This window comes from Lygodium microphyllum, chromosome 27 (assembly GCF_053477565.2).
Source record: "Lygodium microphyllum isolate KBCC chromosome 27, Lygodium_microphyllum_v1.1.10, whole genome shotgun sequence".
In the NCBI taxonomy this organism is placed as follows: domain Eukaryota; kingdom Viridiplantae; phylum Streptophyta; class Polypodiopsida; order Schizaeales; family Lygodiaceae; genus Lygodium; species Lygodium microphyllum.
The window spans coordinates 41016693-41034418 of NC_141161.1; positions in this window are offsets into that span (position 1 = coordinate 41016693).

The window sequence follows — 17726 nt, forward strand, 5'->3', positions numbered from 1 at the left end:
AAAAAGAATGGTCTATTAGAATCAGGTAGTTGTAATACAGGAGCATGGGTTAATGCATGTTTCAATAAATCAAAGGATTTCTGTTGATTATTAGACTAATGATAAACAATACCTTTCTTTAAAAGTTTAATCAAAGGCAAAGCAAGCAATGAAAAATTTCTTGTGAAAACTAGCAAGACCTAGAAAAGAACGTAACTCATGCATATTTTTAGGTATAGGCCAGTTTAATATTGCTTCTATCTTCTTAGGGTCAACCTTAATACCATCTGATGACACAATATGACCTAAATATTCAATTTCTGTTTGAAAGAACTCACTCTTTTTCGGAATAGCATACAATTGATTTTCTTTCAACAACTTGAAAACCAAGGACAGATGTTCATAATGTTCTTTCTATTTTTTACTAAAGACCAAGATATCATCAAAGAATACAATAACACAATGCTGATATTTCAAAAATATACGATTCATCACTCTACTAAATGTAGCATGTGCATTAGTCAATCTAAAAGGCATCACTAAAAATTCATAATGACCAAATTGTGTTATAAATGCATTCTTGAATATGTCAGACTTATCTAATATCACCTGATGATAACCAGATTTAAGATCTATTGTACTAAATATGGCAGAACCTTGTAGTTTATCCATAAGATCATTGAATCTAGGAATTGGATATCTATTCTTTACAGTAATTTTATTTAGAGCACGATAGTCAATGCACATATGATAAGTATTATTATTCTTCTTTACCAACAAAACATGTGCACCAAATGGAGAACTACTAGGTCTATTCAATCCTCTATTTAGTAGTTCCTCAACTTGATTTTGAATTTCTTTTTGCTCTATCTGGTTATGCCTATATGGTGCTTTACAAGGTGTGGTTATGTACCAGGAATTAAATCTATTTTGTGGTCTTCAGGACGTGAAGGAGGTAAACCAGGGGGTAGATCTTCTGCAAAACAGTCTTTAAATTGTACAAGAAATTCTTTATGCCTAGGGTGCATATGTTTTTCTTTAACTTGCAATTCATTTACCCAAATTAGATAAGATTTACTACTTTTGCGTAATACACGTTTAGCTTGAGTATGAGTAAGCAGTGGAAAAGTATGAGATGCATGCATACCATACAATGTAATATGTTTTCCTTGAAAATGAAAATTAATTGAATGCGTGGAATAATCTATATCAGGATTATGCTGATGTCGCCAAGGCATACCTAAAATAATATCACTGGATTGTAATGGTACAACTAGAAAATTCCTTCTTTCAGTGTATTCACCAATTTGAATTTCTAAGTCATGCACCTCTTGTGTTCCATTATACCTTGTGCCTAAGAATGCTGCTTTAATGCGATAATACGTAGGAACAGTTTGTAATTTCAATTCTTTCACTAACTTTGCAGAAATAAAATCATGTGTACTACCATCATCATGCAAAATGATCTTTTATTTTCCATGTACTAAACATTTCATTGTCAATAAAGAATGTGGAGTTGGCATACCTGGTAAAGTATCCGAAGGAGTAGTGATGTCGTCTTCATCTTCCGTAAAGTTAGGCATTTCTTCATGTTCTTCATCTCCCATTGCTCCAAGATAGTTGATATGGACAGGTGGCTTCTTCGATTGGCAATTGGCTGCTAGATGTCCAGGTTGATGGCATTTATAACACACTATAGGTTTGGCTTTAGATACATTATTTGCAATGGCAGGAAGTCTAGGAATATTAGGATTTGACTGTGAAGTTGGCTTAGGGTTTTGATCGGTATTTGATGGCAAAGCATGTGGTTTTGTCCAAGACTTACGGAAAGATGATGAAGGAAAGCGACCTTGATTGAATCTTCTAAAATTTGAATTGAATTGCTTAGATCCATAGTTACCATTTGCTTGAAATTGTTTTGGATGCTTGTCTCTTCCTCGAAGCTTGTCTTCAGTGTCATGAGCTAAAGAAATTGCATATTCAAGAGTTGCAGGCTTGAACATATTGACTTCAGCGTAGTAATGCCCAAGTAATCCAGACATATACTTGCGCTTGTAAGTCGCTTCAGGTACGTCTTCAAGCATGCGTAACTGGAGTAATGCATTCCAAAAGCGTTCGGTGTATTGAGGAATAGGCTCACGATCTCTTTGCTAAAGAAGGTCCCATTGCTTTATGGCTTTGTCATGGAATTGTGGAGGAAGGAAATTCTACATAAACTTCTTCTTAAAACTCTCCCAGGTAGTGGGACAATCTATGCTCTTACGAACCACGGTCCACCAAAGAGATGCTCTATCCACTAAATGATTAGTGACACACTTGATTTTATCTTTTTCAGCGTATGTTTCCTCATGAAAGTAATCATCAAACTAACTAATGAATGCAATAACAGTTTTTCCATCTCGAGTGCCATTGAAAGTACGGAATTTGAAATTTCTTTTACTTATCTTTGTTTCTTTGCGGATGGATTGAGCTTCAAGAGTCGCATCGATGGTACGTCGGATAAGATCTTCAGATTGTGGTTCCTCTTTGTCGGTAGTCGATCTTTGTAAATTGGCCAATTGAACTTGCAATGCTTGCCGGGCTCGTCGTTCTTCATCCAACTGCATCATGATTAAATTCAACTTTTTCTCCACCGTAGGTTCAGGAAGATCGCCCTAGCCATCAAATCATCCATATTTTGTTTCGTCATCCTACAAAACTTCAAAAGACCTCACACTCTAAAAATCCAATTAGCGGGATGAGCATGGCTCAAGATGGAGTGTACAAGGCTTATATATTTGTGTGTGACTATCATAGTCTTCGTCTTTGGAAATTACGCAATTTGAAATCTTTGAAAAATCTGTGTTTTGTCCTTCTGCGTGTGCTGAAACTGGTTCAGCAAGTCTGCGTATGCGAACAGTACCTTCCAGGAAACAACTTTGCAGTTCGGTACTTCTGCGCAGGAACAGTCCTTATTAGGAGTTTTGAACACAAGTCAGTTTTGACTTCAGGTTACTTGCCAGACTTGTAGAGTTTCAAAACTTAGGAAACTTGATAAAACTGAAGTTTATAGTGACTTGTGATTTAGGTAACTAAGCTTAGAGCTTAGTGATCAGCAAAACATCGAATTGTAGGGGGCGTTTTTTACGCCGAATTTTTCACCAGTATGCCGCCTTGCCGCCGTTTTGATTATTTGAAGCTTAATAAGCTTCTAATTAAGCTTTTTAAAGCTTTAAACTCAAGCTTGAACTATTTGAAAGATATGGCTTATCTCTATGTATTGATGACTTGGAGAAGAGGATGTAGGAGTGGTCCTCCGCTATTGCAGGCCGGTCCTTTGCGATCAAAGGCTGGAAATAGAGGTTCTTAACCGCCAGGAATCCACCCGTATCGACTGTTCACGATGAGACTGATCGTAGAGCTTGATCATTCTAGGAGCTCCGCCTTCGCACAAGATGGGTAGCGATTAGAAGCTCTCGATCTCGGCTTCGCGCTGATACCACTAGTGCGTAGATCGGATGTTGTATGCTTGCGTAGTGAATGCCGGAAGGTCCCCAAGAACAAAAGAACTCTACTTTTTGCACAAAACTCAATGTAAAAAGCATGCATGACGTGAACAAGAGACTAATTGGGTGTAATCTCCCCCCATGCCTTATGTGAGCGCTCCACAAAGCATGTATTTTATGTATTAATCATCTTCAAGCTCAAATAATAGTCCAAATTACAAAATAGCACGCTTTTGGCTTTTGAGTTGGCTTTAGCACAAAATAGAAATAAAGCTAGTGGATGGGTACCCAAAGAGTTAGGCGTACCCAATACAATGTCCAAATACAAATATCATAATCGTACGCCCATGCGCATACAAAATAATAAATAAATATCCAAGGCCTCAATAAATAGGTGCGAAAAAATATAGGTGCCATGCCTAAGGTATGCGCCCATCAAAATATAAGTGATAACTCGAATACACGCTATCCTCCAATGCTTTCCTATGCTGGTGCTGCTATCTCTACACATCAACTAAAGCATTCACAATCGTTAGTAAAATAATACAATTAAATCGACAAAAGTGAATATCTAGCAATCTTCAGCTACATAAATAAATCAACTAGTTAGAAATCAATTCTAACTTTAATTTATTACGAGTGCGTACTCTAAACTCATAAACGTTTATTAATTTAATATGTATTTTGCGGAATCACCCGCTATGGAATCACCCATGTACACACTAAATTAATGAAACACCCGGAAAGGGTAGGCGTCCCCATCAACTTCTCGCACAAAGAATCCACTTTGTGTATGAGCCCCGGTCAACAAAGTTTACGGAATCCACCGTGAAATATGCCTCCTGGCATAAAAAATAGAACTGGAAAAAGAAAACCAGAGAGTATGTCCCCCTCCCATACATCAGATTGTGCATTTGGAAAAAAGACAATGGATCTAAAAGCACGAGAATTGAAAATAAAAATCCATGTATTCATTATAGATCAAAAGCATTTACATGGGGAGTTTAAGTGCTTGTGACCTAAAGCATGGCTGCAAGCAGTAGGCTCAAAGATGGATAATACATATACAAGAAAACAAGGCCATAGAGGAGGTATAGTACTCCTCTACGAATTTGAAGAAGAAACATCTTCGCTAGTACCACCATGGCTACTAGTGTCGCTATCCCCCTCCTCACTATACTCCACATCCGGGTTCGCCTACACACACAAAAGATCAAGGTTGCTTACGTAGACATGGTGGAGAAAAAGTTATAATTAGCTATACTTCTAATAGGAAAGTAAGAAAAACATACCTCCTCTGGCTGTCGAATCCTCATAGCCCTATTGTATTGCTCCTCAGTGATGAGACCCTCCTCATAGAACAATTATGATATATACAAACAATTACGAGACACAATGTCTTAGAACAAATTATATAAAGAATTGAAAGAAATATAAATTTTAAAAAACTAGAAATCAAAATATACTTACAAACTCTGCCTCCCACGACTCTTTGCCGCCCGATCTGTAATGTGACGATCCCATGGTTTCCATTTGGATCCGTCGTGCCTCTGCATGCTGGCGACTCTTCACTTTCTCTGCTACTTTCTTCCACTCTATGCGGTGGCACATAGGTGATTGGCTATAGGCCCCACGCCCCTCCTCCTGCCTCCGTAGAGAGTCCTTGGCGTGTGTCATGAGGCACTTTTGTGCATCTCCAATCATCCGAGAATCGCTGACCCTTAGGATTTGGGTACCTCCTATGGACTGCCCTCAACACCTCCTTCCATAAGCTGCTTTTCTGATTTTTGAAGTAGACGAAACAATCTTTATACATCGCATGCACGACGCACCTCATGTACGCCATTACATCCCTTCCTTCATCATCATGGAAGATGCCACCAGTGTCTGTAACTCTATAATACTGGCGTACAGGCTCCTCTAGTTGATCTACTAGTGAGGATGATTGCTCGCCACCTCCTAGGCAACCCCCACACAAGCCTCGTCCTCCCCCTCGACTCTCCCTCCTCCCTCTTTGTCGACTACTCTCTTCCTCGTTGGATGCATGTGCTTCTACAGATGCACGTGCATCGGCTGACGCTTGTGCTTCAGCCGATGCATGGTGAAGTTTGGGAAGTAGTGCCAGGCAAAGACGTCAGAGGCGTTCCAGACATGACGCTGAACACCTCACGGTCTGCTGTGAGAGAGCGCCCAAGGTGTCTGGTCATCTCTCCCATGAAGTCTTCCCTACTAGGAAAACCTCTAAAAAATGCATTGACCCCCCTGCCGAACACGACCAATGTATCATTCATGCGATCCAAATCCGGGTCATTGCTAGATGAACCAGGATGCGACATCTGCAAAAAAAACACAAGAAAAAGACAAATTTGTTTGCATACAAAAATCATATATTACCTTCATCCACACCTAAATATTTTTAAAGATCCATAATCCTTGATCCAATCCAACATTAATTATGAAAAATCATTCAATGAGCCTAGAATCATTATGTAAGAGAAGGCTTTTGATACTCACACATAGAAAAAATACATGGATGCTCATGGCACTTGAAAGTGCTAATAATCTAGCTTTCTTTAGACATTGAGCATAAAACTTAAGTGCTAATGCTTCTCATAAACAAGAAAATTGATAAACACAAACATGGGATTTGTCATATTCATCATTGCAAAAATATATTGTTTAGGCAATGAAAATTGTTTTTTATCAGAGCTAGTGCTGACACATGTATAACCGCATCTAAATTGCATGATAGATGCACTCTCAGACGCGTCCCTAAAGTCAACCCTCTGTCCAGAGCGTGTCTATATCCGCATCTGAGATGCAGTATAGACGCGCTGTTAGATGTGGTTTCTAGATCAATGCTTCTGGCGCGCGCGTGTATCATCGCGTGTAGACTGCAGAGTACACACGCTTGGAGACGCGACTCTATAGTCAAAGCCTCTGTGCAGAGCGTATGTATTCTTGCGTATTCAACGCAGAATACACACACTCTGAGCACGGCCTCAGACGCAATGAGAGAAAATATTTCTTCGCGTCTATCCCTACGTCTACACTGAAATGTAGATGCGCTGGCAGACGTGCTAAATTAGCTGATTTTAGTCCGACGACCACCATTCATGATTTACAAAATGCAATACATAATGGAATCAGAAATCCTAATACATAGACAGAGAGAGAAAGAGAGAGAGAGAGAGAGAGAGAAAGAGGACTCACCTTGGGTATTTGGTGTGGCGAGTGGTGGCGCTTCTTCCTTCTCCTTCTTCCTCTCCTTGGTAAGTTACTCTCCCTTGATGCTTTCTTGCTTGTTTAGTGATTCTTCTTCCTCTTGTTCTCCTCTCTCTTGTTCTCTCTTTCCTCCTCTCCTTGGCTTTCCTTTTTCCCTTCTTGTGTGTTTAAAATGAAAGAAGAGATAAGTCATGAGGAGATGAGGCATGAAGAGACTAGGTGAGGCATGAAGAGATTGCATGTCGGCTAAACTCGAGCTTCAGAACTGCAAAAAACACAGAAAAGGAAAGGCGCAGTTTGAAAAGAAATGATTTAAGTATGTTTTGAATTTTGACGTGTGCGTCTATTTTGGCGTGTATATCCATGTCTAAGTTTATGTAAACGCGCGTATAGACGCGAATTTAGACGTGCAAATAGACACTAATTTAGATGCGTACGTAAATGCATATATAGACACACATTTAGGTTTTATCATAATTTTTTGTTTTTAAGATAAGTTTTGATAGTGAATTCTTATCATAAGTTTTAATGTATTTATGATGAGTTTTGTGTATTTAAAATTGAGATCTTAGAATAATTAATATATCAGCTTGAAGTTTTTATGTAAACATATGAATGATAAATATTTTGATGTTGTCATGAATTAGGTTTAATCATATCGTTGTCATCACCTAGTGTGGTGCATGCTGATGAGTCAACGAGCACATCCTCAAGTGAGGATGAAACATTACACCTTCATAATTGAGATGCATGGCTACAACAAAAAATTAAATCCATGTGTGATCGTTGTCGAGGGTGTATTTTTCAAGCACATTTATGCAAGGTGGATGTTTTTTCTTGAGCGCTTCATGCAAACCTTGAAAGATTTTGTGAGGCAAAAACCACGGCCTAAGGGAAGCATGGCTGAGGGTTGGTTAGTGCAATCATCCCTTGTTTATATCTCTGAATATCTTGCTAAAGTGAACCCCTCTCAACCATGACTATGGAAATATGATGAAGACTTGAGGATAACTCTATAATACCTCAAGGAAAAGGAATGAGTAAAGTGCTAACAAAAGAAGAACTTCGTAAGTTAAATAGTTTTTGTGTGCTCAATAGTGATATAATGAGCAAATGGGTGACACTATATAATGAAGCAAGGGCAAGAAGAAAAAGCAAAAGACAAGCATTTTGCACCAGATATGGACGTAATGTCTCATTTCCAAATCATCTAAATGCGCTCCCACGTCATATTAATATAGATTGGTTACATGAGGAAATGGAGAGAATGAAAAAAGAGGAGGAAATTAATATATCTCAAGAAGAGTGGGAATACGCACGAGGTTGCTTATCAAAGGTGAGACATACTATTAATTAATTTATTTCTATAAGTTTTATTTTATATAAATAATTGACATGTTTGATCTTTTATCTTTTACTACTAGTGCACATTATTCAATGCACTTTGGTGTGAGGGTAAACATCTTCGAACTCAATGTATAGATGAAAAGAGAAATACCCAAGATTGTGTTATCCTTGTTCACTTCAAGGATGCCAATGGTACCATGGAAGGTTATTGTGGCTTGATCCAAGATAGTTTGAAGCTTCATTTCAGACGATTCTTTATATATGTACTGGATGTGAAGTGGTTCAAAGAAGTGGTAACAAATGGTGAGCATTGCACAATGAGACGTCATCCAAGTGGTTTTGTAATCATTGACTCTACAAAATTTCACCAAAACAAGAATCACACATTGGTACTACCTCAACAATGCGAGCAGGTATATATGCAAAAGCTAAATTTTTAATATGTATACATGTGATACATATACACAATATAATAAGTATTTAAGTTTCTTGCTTTTGTTTTTCAAATACAGGTTGTGTATCATCCAATGGTAAACAATAACCGATGGTGGTATGTTATCCCTATATCTAATCATTCAAAACCAATAGATGGTAATATTACCGACATGGAGATAGCAGATGACAATCCAACAATTAATGATGATGTGCATGATGACACCATAATGGATGATATGCGTGATATAGTACAAGATGAACCTCGCGAGGATGTTCAAAGAAATGCAGAAGAAGACAATAATGTGATTGTCGATGATGTTGATAAAGTTATTGAGCAATATAGCAATACATCTGATAGTGGGATAAACTTATTTGTTTCGTTACCTCTTAGTAACATAGACCTAGAAGTAGATAGTTTAGCAAGGGCTGATCTCATTGAAGATGAGATGGATCATTCACTGTAACATACTTAATTTGCTTAATGATTCAATGTGTATTCTTAATTCTATGGTTTTAATCATGCGCACACGTGCATACTCAATAATCAATAGTCAAATTTAAAGCTAAATTGAATTTTTCATAATAAAAAGGAATTATTTTTTATCATCTTCAAGTAGAGAAATTATGAGATACATATTGTAATGCTTGCTACTAATTGTATAATAAGGTTTATGTCGCTTGCCGCTAATTACTTATATCAGGCTTGTCAACTGGAGGAACTGTCATTCATTAGAGAGTAATGAAAAAATAATTCCCTGTTATGGGCAGCCATGGTTAGAGATACCCTTACTTGAATCATTTTGTGCCAATCGTGGAACTTCAAACCAAATAGTTGCTCCACACCTCTTTTCTTTTTCTTTATGAAGGCTCCCTTGAGACATCTCATACATCATGTGGGTGTTGAAAAGCTACATATTTGTTCCTTCACTATTTTTTCCTCGTTCTTTGATAACATCCAAGGTGCATGGGGTAGCTCAATCTTTCCTCATGCGTGGCCAGGCTCGTCTCATGTGACCAATGTTACATAAATCCTCCCTTACATTGACTGAATCATGAGCCCCTATCAAGTGATCCCATAATGTAGATACAACATTTTTGAATATGTGCATGGGGTCTGATTGATCTTGAGTTCAGTCCAGTACAGAAGACAAAAAAATATAGAGAACCTAACAAACAAACAATATATTATGTAAACAATTCATCATACTAAATACTTTAAAGTCAATCGAAAGAAATGTACTTCTTACCGACTCATGCCGAGTGGAGGGTGGCTGTCAGCATTAATCCATCTCTCCTTCCAATCTCGAATGGTTAGAGATTGTGGAGTCATTCCATTAGTAGGGAGAACATATTTGGGATGGTCAATAGGAAGAAATCGATGATGATTGTCGTAGATAACCTTCTTTAAACGTGTCGGCCTAGAGGAAACTAGAGAGGGACCGCAAATAGGACATGCATGATCTCCTGATGTGGTTAAACCTGAACAAACAAGTGAATTGATAAAATGCAATTGATTCAAGTCTTGAATTTCAAATATAGAGTTATATACATGTACGTGAACACTCTCCGTATCCTGAAAAGTCATGCATGGTCCACAACAATATGGCCTTCAATGTGAAATCTCTAAAGGATGCAAATGCACTTGTTTCTTGCACCTCAATACCTTTCCATAATATTTCTAACTCTTCAATCAAAGGCTCTAGGTAAATGTCCATGTTTTTTACCTTATGCTTTTCAGGAATCAGAAGGGACAACATTACATGTCCCTTTTTAATTGCCATGGATGGAGGAATATTATAGTTCACCAATACCACTGGCCATACACTCTATGATGTGCTTTTGATGCCAAATGGATTGATTCCATCCATACCTAAACCAAATCTCAAATTTCTTGGCTCTTCTTTGAAAACGGGCCACAAGTTATCTATATGTTGCCATGCCGGTGTGTCTGCAGGGATCCTCCATTTTCCATCACTTGAATGATGACTAGCATGCCATGACATGAGCTTTCCAATAGACTTACACTTGAACATAAGTTTTATACGTGGAACAATCGGAAAATGTCGCAAAACCTTACGAGGCACATCCATTGACTTCATCTCCACTTCGTATCTTGATTCGCCACAAACAGGACACTCTCGTGCGAACTCATGAATCCCACAAAATAAGACACAATCGTTGACACATGCATGGATCTTGACATAATCGAGGCCTCCCAGTGATGTCAAGTAATGTCTTGCTTGCTCTCTCTTAGTTGGCAATTTATTTCCTTTTGGAAGCATTTGTGATAATAACCTACATATATTTTTAAAAGTGAGTTAAAAAACCACCAACATATATTTCTGTGTGATTTCAAAATAGAACAATTAATATTATGATTCATAAGCCAAACTGAATTGATACCTACTTCAATAACGTATCCAAACTGACATTACTCCATCCATAAATTGTTTGCAAGTTAAGTATCTTGAGGGATGCACGAAAAATGGAGTACGTACAACCTTCATACAACGGAGTAGATGATGCTACGTATAGTGGATCATCTGGCTTCGTAGAGTGACCTTCTCCCTGAACCGGTTGCGAAAATAGATGGTGTACCATGTTGTCCAAAATCTCATCCTCTACGACTTGATGGGGCATTTCATGAGGGCTACTATCATGGTCGTGAGTCTCTACTCATCATAAATATATTAAAACTTATGATAAGAATTCACTATCAAAACTTATCTTAAAAATAAAAAATTATGATAAAGCCTAAATGCGCGTCTATATTTGCATTTACGTACGCGTCTATATTAGCATCTATTTGCGCATCTATGTTCGTGTCTATACTTGTGTTTACATGAACAATAGACGCACATATACATGCCAAAATAGACGCACACGTCAATATTCAAACCATACTTAAATCATTTCTTTTCAAACTGCACATTTCCTTTCCTGTGTTTTTTGTGGTTCTGAAGCTTGAGTTTAGCCGACATGCAGTCTCTTCATGCCTCACCTCCGCATGACTCACCTCTTCTTTCATTTCAAACACACAAGAAGATAAAAAGGAAAGCCAAGGAGAGGAAGAAAGAGAGGATAAGAGAGAGGAGAATAAGAAGAAGCAGCAAGCAAGCATCAAGGGAGGGTAACTTACCAAGGAGAGGAAGAAGGAGAAGGAAGAAGTGCCACCACCCGCCACACCAAACACCCAAGGTGAGTCTCTCTCTCTCTCTCTCTCTCTCTCTCTCTCTCTGTGCTCTGTCTGTGTATTAGGATTTCTGATTCCATTATGTATTGCATTTTGTAAATCATCAATTGCGGTCGTTTCTCAAGGAGAGAAATCATTACTATAATAAGAAGTTTCTCAAGTTAGGAATGTGATGGGTTTGCAAGTTTCTCATTATTTTGGGAAAGCTATTAATGCTCTTGATGAAGTTTCTTTGCTAAAGGATCACGTGGTTGCGAATTTTCATATCTAGTTGGCATTTCCATATGTTCCAAGTCAGGATGTTATTCTTGAGGATTTGTATGTGTTGAATGGCCAAATTCTTTTTGTTTGAATTTAGATTGATATTTATAAAAATTTTGAGCAATTTGATTAGTTTATCAATGAAGTTGAAACAAATAAAATTATCAAAATACCTACACTAGATATTTATGCAGTTGATGTCATAGCAAGAGTTGTTGATGATTTTATTTTCTAAACTAAATTTCGAGTCAACTAGAAAGAACCCTTTATGATCAACTAAAAGTTTAAAAATGATACTTGTACGTTGTAGGATCTCGATGAGACGCTATCGCAGCGCGTGATGTTGAAGGTCACCACAGGGGTTTTGCAAGAGATTTGGACAAGATAGATGGAGATGTGTCTTCAAGAGATAGGTGGTAATTGTTTTTAGGTTCAAGAGGAGCTTCACAACTTTCAACTCACCATTTATTTTGACTTTATCTTGGAAAAACCCAAATTGATACATCAGATTTGATCATAGAAGAATGAATTGTAATCAGGAATATAACTTCAATTGATACAAGAAGAGTCTTCTCCTTCCTTGCCAATGAGTATAGCTGCCTATGTCAGCCTAGGCATGAAGAAGATCTTGAAGTCCCTTCTCTTTTCAACTAATAATGAAGATAGAGGATCAAGAATAAGATTGCCTATTTCAGTTTATGAATAAATCACTATAGTTGGGTTTACATGAAAAGTTCATGAGTTCCATGACTTAGATCAATGTAGCTTGAATTAAGTAGCTGCATAAAAGCTTCAGCTATTTAATCCCAAACTATGGCAAGAATTCTATGAAAGATTACTTTAAACCCTCTCTTGAATGAAAGGAAGCAAGATATTATTGTACTTGTAATGTTTGGAGTTGAGGTAGATTCTGTGTTTACAAAATTCAGCCCATGAATATCCTGGTTTAGAATGAATCAAGAACAATTCATGATCTACCAAAATAAAGGAAGTGGTTAACAAGTAAGCTTCAGCTCATTAATTCCCTGTTATGGGCAGCCATGAATAAACCATGATGTTACAAATAAACTACCAAAGAGTATCTTCAATGTCCTTCCAAAGCAAGAGTGTTTAGATGCGGCATTTACAAGAGTATGTAGAGCATATTCTCATCATAAATCATAAGAGTAAAACTTGGAATATCAAGAATCAGCTCAAAGATTGTAGTGGGTTGAATATGAGAGTTTTAAAATCAGATTTTTAATATCTACTGAGCTCTTCTTGGTAGGGAGGAGAGACTTCATCAAGCTATAGTTATGTAAGAAATTGCCCTTCTTTTCTTCTACACAAATGTAGGTACCTCTTGATCCATACAAGAGATGCCTTAAAGAATAGAGATTCAGCCCATAAAGAAAGTAATGGACTGCATATAAGAGTCCAGACCAGAGCCTTTATGATCCGCAAGATCTCTTCTTGATGGAGAAGAGAGTTCACATTAAGAGTTAAGTGCATCACTACAACAGAAACGAGGCATAGACATGCATGTTAGACGCGCAAAGTCGGGCGTGTCTATCATAGCGTCTATAAGTGCGTGTAAATGTGCGTGTAAATAGACACGAATTTTACATCTATATATCCGCGCAAATAGACGCTAATATAGATGCGCCAGCAGACCCACAATTATTTAACCACCTAAAATTGCAATTCACATAATTAAAAAACTAAAGTTAATAATTATTTAACCACCTGAAATTGATTCTTGAGCATACACGTGTGTGCATGATAAAGACCATAGAATTAAGAATACACATTGAATCATTGAATTAAAAAAATAGAGTTAATAATTACTTTTTCATTGCTCTCTAATGAATGGCAGTTCCTCCAGTTGACAAGCCTGATATAAGTAATTAGTGGCAAGCGACAGAAACCTTACAATTAGTAGCAAGCATTGCAAAATGTATCTCGTAAATTCTCTACGTACTTGAAGATGATAAAAAATACTTCATTTTTATTATGGAAAATTCAATTTATCTTTAAACTTGACTATTGATTCTTGAGTATGCACGTGTGCGCATGATAAAAACCATAGAATTAGGAATACACATTGAATCAATAAGCAAATTAAGTATGTTACAGTGAATGATCCATCTCACCTTCAATGAGATCAGCCCTTGCTAAACTATCTACTTCTAGGTCTATGTTACCAAGAGGTAACGAAACAAATAAGTCTATCCCACTATCAGATGTGTTGCTATATTGCTCAATAACTTCATCAATATCATCGACAATCACATTATTGTCTTCTTCTGCGTTTCCTTGAACATCCTCGCGAGGTTCATCTTGTACTACATCATGCATATCATCCATTATGGTGTCATCATGCACATCATCATTAATTGTTGGATTGTCATCTGCTATCTCCATGTCGGTAATATTACCATATATTGGTTTTGAACGATTAGATATAGAGATGACATACCACCATCGGTTATTGTTTACCATTGGATGATACACAACCTGTATTTGAAAAACAAAAGCAAAAAACTTAAGTACTTATTATATTGTGTATATGTATCACATGTATACATATAAAAAAATTAGCTTTTGCATATATACCTGCTCGCATTGTTGAGGTGGTACTAATGTGTCATTCTTGTTTTGGTGAAATTCTGTAGAGTCAATGATTACAAAACCACTTGGATGACCTCTGATTGTGCAATGCTCACCATTTGTTACGGCTTCCTTAAACCACTTCACATCCAGTACATATATAAAGAATTGTCTGAAGTCAAGCTTCAGAATATCTTGGATCAAGCCACAATAACCTTCCATGGTACCATTGGCATCCTCGAAGTGAGCAAGGATACCACAATCTTGGGTATTTCTCTTTTCATCTATACGTTGAGTTCGAAGATGTTTACCCTCACACCAAAGTGCATTGAATAATGTGCACTAGTAGTAAAAGATAAAAGATCAAACATGTCAATTATTTATATAAAATAAAACTTATAGAAACAAATTAATTGATAGTATGTCTCACCTTTGATAAGCAACCTCGTGCGTATTCCCACTCTTCTTGAGATATATTAATTTCCTCCTCTTTTTCCATTCTCTCCATTTCCTCATGTAACCAATCTATATTAATATGACATGGGAGCGCATTTAGATGATCTGGAAATGAGACATTACGTCCATATCTAGTACGAAATTCTTGTCTTTCGCTTTTTCTTCTTGCCCTTGCTTCATGATATAGTGTCACCCATTTGCTCATTACATCACTATTGAGCACACAAAAACTATTTAACTTACAAAGTTCTTCTTTTGTTAGCACTTTACTCATTCCTTTTCCTTGAGGTACTATAGAGGTCATCCTCAAGTCTTCATCATATTTCCATAGTTGTGGTTGAGAGGGATCCACTTCAGCAAGATATTCAGAGATATAAACAAGGGATGATTGCACTAACCAACCCTCAGCCATGTGTCCCTTAGGCCGTGCTTTTTGCCTCACAAAATCTTTCAAGGTTTTCATGAAGCGCTCAAGAAAAAACATCCACCTTACATGAACTATCCCACAAAGTGCGATCTCATCAATCAAATATACGAGTAAATGTAATTGAGTAGTTAAAATGGATCGAGAAAAATTTTCTCCACCAAATAAACCACCTCAACAGATAATACTCAAGCATCTTGCAATGTGTTTGGATCAATTTCCTTCGAGTTCACATATCTGTCAAGATGTATGATGTGCTTGTTTATTTTTGTGTAGAAATTCAAAGATATGTAATGAAAAAATACAATGTATACACACCTCACAAGCTTTTCCATCTTGTAAATGATATCACGTACATCTTTGGATACACAATGGGATATGCTAGTAGGAAGTACGAACTGAATGTAAACAATATTCATAGATCAAATGATTAGTTGAGGAAAAAGTCATCATACCCCAAAGTTTACACATAGTTACTCCACTAATTACTATATTCATGGTTAGAGATACCCTTACTTGAATCATTTTGTGCCAATCGTAGGACTTCAAACCAGATAGTTTCTCCACACCTCTTTTCTTTTTCTTTATGAAGGCTCCCTTGAGACATCTCATACATCCTCTGGGTGTTCGAAAGCTATATATTTGTTCCTTCACTATTTTTTCCTCGTTCTTTGACAACATCCAAGGTGCATGGGGTAGCTCAATCTTTCCTCTGGGTCCAATGCGTGGCCGCGCTCATCTCATGCAACCAATGTTACGTAAATCCTCCCTTATATTAACTGAATTATGAGCCCCTATCAAGTGATCCCATAATGTAGATACAACATTTTTGAATATGTGCATGGGGTCCATCAGGTGATTGATCTTGAGTTCAGTCCAGTACAGAAGACAAAAAAATATAGAGAACCTAACAACCAAACAATATATTATGTAAACAATTCATCATGCTAAATACTTTGAAGTCAATCGAGAGAAATGCACTTCTTAGCGACTCATGCCGAGTGGAGGGTGGCTATCGGCATTAATCCATCTCTCCTTCCAATCTCGAATGGTTAGAGATTGTGGAGTCATTCCATTAGTACGGAGAACATATTTGGGATGGTCAATAGGAAGAAATCGATGATGATTGTCGTAGATAACCTTCTTTAAACGTGCCGGCCTAGAGGAAACTAGAGAGGGACTGCAAATAGGACATGCATGATATCCTGACGTGGTTAAACATGAAAAAACAAGTGAATTAATAAAATGCAATTGATTCGAGTCTTGAATTTCAAATATAGAGTTATATACATGTACGTGAACACTCTCCGTATCCTGGAAAGTTGTGCATGGTCCACAACAACATGGCCTTCAATGTGAAATCTCTAGAGGATGCAAATGCACTTGTATTTTGTACCTCAATATCTTTCCATAATATTTCTAACTCTTCAATCAAAGGCTCTAAGTAAATGTCCATGTTTTTTACCTTGTGCTTTCCAGGAATCAGAAGGGACAACATTACATGTCCCTTTTTAATTGCCATGGATGGAGGAATATTATAGTTCACCAATACCACTGGCCATACACTCTATGATGTGCTTTTGATGCCAAATGGATTGATTCCATCCATACCTAAACCAAATCTCAAATTTCTTGGCTCTTCCTTGAAAACGAGCCACAAATTATCTATATGTTGCCATGCCAGTGTGTCTGCAGGGATCCTCCATTTTCCATCACTTGAATGATGACTAGCATGCCATGACATGAGTTTTCTAATAGACTTACACTTGAACATAAGTTTTATACGTGGAACAATCGAAAAATGTCGCAAAACCTTACAAGGCACATCCATTGACTTTATCTCCATTTCGTATCTTGATTCGCCACAAACAGGACACTCTCGTGCGAACTCATGAATCCCACGAAAAAAGACACAATCATTGACACATGCATGGATCTTGACATAATCGAGGTCTCCCAGAGATGTCAAGTAATGTCTTGCTTACTCTCTCTTAGTTGGCAATTTGTTTCCTTTTGGAAGAATTTGTGATAATAACCTACATATATTTTTAAAAGTGAGTTAAAAAACCACCAACGTCATATATTTCTGTCTGATTTCAAAATAAAACGGAATTGATGCCTACTTCAATAACGCATCCAAACTGACATTACTCCATCCATAAATTGTTTTCAAGTTAAGTATCTCGAGGGACGCACGAAGAACGGAGTACGTACAACCTTCATACAACGGAGTAGATGATGCATCGCACTAGGTGATGACGACGACATGATTAAACCTAATAATTCATGACAACATTAAATTAAAATATTTGTCATTCATATGTTTACATAA